This window comes from Tigriopus californicus, chromosome 2 (assembly GCF_007210705.1).
Source record: "Tigriopus californicus strain San Diego chromosome 2, Tcal_SD_v2.1, whole genome shotgun sequence".
Lineage (NCBI taxonomy): Eukaryota > Metazoa > Arthropoda > Copepoda > Harpacticoida > Harpacticidae > Tigriopus > Tigriopus californicus.
Genome location: NC_081441.1, coordinates 5,373,750 through 5,378,026, shown reverse-complemented (window position 1 = coordinate 5,378,026; position 4,277 = coordinate 5,373,750).

Here is a 4,277-nt window from a genome sequence, read left to right as displayed (position 1 = left end):
AGTTGGAACTGAGTCAGGGCAAGATTAAGACATTTGGAGACTTCGTGTCAGCATTTTTCAATAATGAGCATTGGCATTTAATCTTGGCATAATTGTGTAAAATATGTTGCATCATATATTGCCATAAGTGGCAATGCAACAAGATTGTAAAAAAAGAACACCCTCAAAGCTGTTACGAGCAAGCACAATTTTAACCCTTTCATTGTACACAATATGCTCGATAGAAATAGCAAAAAATGGCAATTTCTTTCAAGCCTTAAATTTCCTCTGCTGTCACGAAATAAATGAAAAATCAAAGGCCATTCTGAAAGTTGAAAAAGGAACGAGTAATGAGCAATCTTTTCGTTTTTGGGTCGTTACAATTACACATTTTCAAAGTGTAATGAAATTACAGTTCCTTTTTCGAAAAACGGAACAAATTACTCTAATTTCGTTACTAATGCCCTGAGAGTTTCTTGAAACCCATCATATCATTCCTCCTAGTCAGTATGGGTTCCGAGGGCATTTTAGCACGGTTACCCAACTGATAGAACATGTGGAACATATTGAGGATCTAGACAAACATGAGTCAACTGATGTTGTTTAACTTGATTAAGCCAAGACCTTTGTTGAATAGACTTCATGACATTGGGATCCAAGGCAAAGTAAATAGTAAGTTTTAAAATAGTTTGAAGGATCACATAGCGACACATATGATGTCAAGTCAGGTGTCCCGCGGGCCTCAATTTAGGTTTCTCTTCTTTCCCATATTCGTTGCCCCCCCTTCAAAAGTTTAGTATTACTGCCAGTCTCTCTTCCTATGCTGACGACACTAAGTTAGTTTCTGGTTGAAATGGCCATGATTTTATTTTTTCATGTTGCTCCCTTAGCTTACTGGCTGAACTGTTTTATTCGCCACGTTCGGCATGAAGACCATAGCTAGGGTCCTCCAGGCTCGGTGCAAATTGCGGACCAACTCCTTTAAACGCTTGGCGTGGACCTAGTGAACCAATTGGTTATTACGCGGTCAAATTCATGGGTCTAGGGGCGCCAATTATGAGCTTGAGGAGGGGCACATGTTTCAGACTCTGGAAAAGAAGCCGGATTTGTAGCTGATGTGTGGGCCGGATCGCCGTGATAATGCGGCTTGGGAACAGAAAAAGAGGTTTTCTTTCAACTTGGTCGTTAATAGGGGCACCGTCCGCTTCTCGGTGGTCTGCCCATACCAAATCTTGAATGATAAGGGCAACTGTTGTCCGGATTGATCTGGTAGATGGGGTAGCCTATTGGAGGAACCTCTTCAGAACTGTAAGGGAATCTGTCACTTAACCACAGTTGTGGCCGGAGGAGGGGTCTCACTGTCCGGGATCAACCACTTGGGTTGATCCCATTGAGATCCTGTCCCGATTTTCAGCGTGTTTGAACCCGACTGATGGGCTGGCGCTAAATATGAGCAAGCTCAAACTCCTCCTCCGGCATGTCCCCCGCGTGGAGGAGGGTGGTACCAGTCTCGTGGTTTTTGTTCAGGGCGGTAAAATACGTCAGTCACAAAAAGGGGTTTTAATTTGAAGTCGAAAGTCATAGCTTTCTATTGATTTATGGACACACGATAATGCAGACATGCGTGATACGTGTGATACCGAAAGCCGTGTTTGAAAAATCGGCCAACTCTTTTTGGGACCTGCGGCATTGTTAACATTTTTTTTCTGCTGACTACTTGACGTGCTCTTTTGGGCAAGGGCGCAAGACTTCACTTCAGTCACTCCCCGTTCCAGCGCCGTCTCTGGGCCAAAATACACGAAAGACATCAAATATTCCCAAATTACATTAACAAATTGAATTATGTTTCTTATTGTCTAGACGGCATTTATAACTTCCTCTTCTCTCCTGTTGAGAGGTATCTATGAGTTTCAGTGTTCATTTTCATTGTCGCGTCTCAACGTCCACCGCGGATTTTACTCACAGATCTACTCTAGTTGGCCACTTCATCGCTTATTAGCATATTTGTTTGTGGTTTTAGGATATCTGCTTGATTGTAAATATTTGCTGCATATTCAAAATATTGCAGTGTTGCTAAATTGCGAGGAATCAAATAACATGCGTCTTTATTTTGTTGTAGGCACTGAGTCATGTTGTTACAGTAAATGGCATTCCTTAGTTACGTTGAGTCTCTGTGAGCAAATGAAAGGGCAAATCAGGACAAATGAGCAGTGTTTTTTACAATTGACCAATTCGGGCATTTAGGCAAGTGCTGGTACCAGCAATGAAACTTGCCTGCCAATGTCAGTGATACAAGATTGGCGTTTCAAACTGGATTTAAAGAAGTTAACCTTTCCTCATATAGCAATGTGAAAGAAGGGCCAACTTCTCAAAAAACGTATTTGAAGCTCCAAACTTGCATCACTGAGACACTGGTACCAGCCAACAAAGGAACCTGCCAGAGCTTGCCTAAACGTCCCCATAAGAAAAGAGCATTCTTTTTCTTCCTAATTTTCGGGTTATCAACCGATACAAGGGAATGAAATTCCGTGTAAGTCTTGTAATGTCATATTTTATAAAATATTTGATCATGCACGGGTTAGCCGCTCTAGGACACCCTAAAAAAAGGTCTCGTTTAAAACTTAACATAGGGTAATCTAATGTATAGAATCGTCGAAGAGAAAACGGCAAGAAGCTATACAAAGTTGGAACTCGATTAAAAACAAAGGAGGACTTTACGTCTTTCAAGAGCTCTTTATCCAGCTGGTTGTGCTTATGGTGTATTTCACAAGAGATGCCTCGTCTATCGCTAATACTTTGCCTTATTGGAGGTCGGCAGCTTCGAAAATTCATCACTTTCCAAGGGTGACTAACTTTGCTTTTGGCCAATTCTTTAGTGAAGTCATGTTGCGTAAAACATTCTCTTTCGCATTAATCTCAGCCACTAATTTTTGTTTGATAAATGATCATTCAATGATAGATGCGACTATCTCTTGTGAAATCTAACAATGGGGCAATTTGGAGTTTTTTGCATTCGGCCCATCGTCAAGTTTACATTACATGAGGGATTTGCCGACATTAGCTTAAGATTTATGTACTGGTCTGAAGGTTTTTTCCTTCTAGCCCAAAGTATGATGCAAAAAGGATTCTAATTTTGTTGATTCTGAAACGGCTAAAAAAACTTCGTGTTGTAGTAACATTTTTTGACAAAATTATTGACTGGAACATGTGAAAATGGAACCTTGAAAATGATGATTTTCGATCAGTTTGAATTTCCCGCCTTTTTACTTTGACAGTTATTGCTCTGATTGCTCCTTCGACTTTTCTTACCCGCAATTTCAACCAATGACAAACCTTGTTTGCATTTGGCTCGCATTTTGTCACATAAGGCCGCTGAATCCCAATTCCCGGGTTAGGACAAAGATAATGAAAACATTTAAAGGCATGAAGGATTTGATAACGTTCGTGTTGTAACATTTCTAATGACGAGTATCGTTTTTAGAGAGACCAAAACTTAACAATACCAAGATCTTCTTTACCCCGTTTGCTCAAACTTATTGTCCAGTTTCCATGAATTATTGAAGGAACTCCGAACACCTGCTTGTAGCAACAATTTGAAAGTATAATGAATGAAATATCCAGGTGCTGATGACGTTTTAGCCATTTCATTCTGTGATTTTTGTTGTTGCCACCTTTTGTTGAACCCAGGTACAGCAACACATTGGGCTGGTTTTCAGTGTATTTAGCGAGCAACATAATCGATGAAATGTAACTTTTTGTTAAGATTGACTCAAGGTGGATTCTTTGATGCTTACACTTGCTTACCCTGCTCCAAGAAATGAACTATTTTGATGAAAATCAGAAAACGATTTTTCCGACCGGTTGTGGTGATTACTACGACGCCAGGCGAGACGAGGGAGGGAGCGCATCCAAGAATCCGGCTTCAGAGAGAAGGAGATGTTGCAAAGGTGAGATTGTGGGTGTAACGGGTGGAACCCACGTGGAATAGGAGTCTTCAAAAAAAGCTTGCTCAAGTTTCTTTCACACAAATTGATGATAACGAAATAAATAAATAAATAGGCCTTCTAATTTGCGAGATCTTCAACGATATTGGCCTTGGCCTGACATCCCTTCGGAATATTGGCGGTCACGCACCTTCGTCCGGCTTTCGGCCCAATGCCATCAACGACGGGAGCTGACAAAAGATCTGTTCAATCTAACTCACCCACCCTACTACAATAACCAAGATTTTCATCATTTACCTCTACCCCCATGTTTATGTACTATCAGCAATTCCCATTTCATTTTTTTCATAAGCA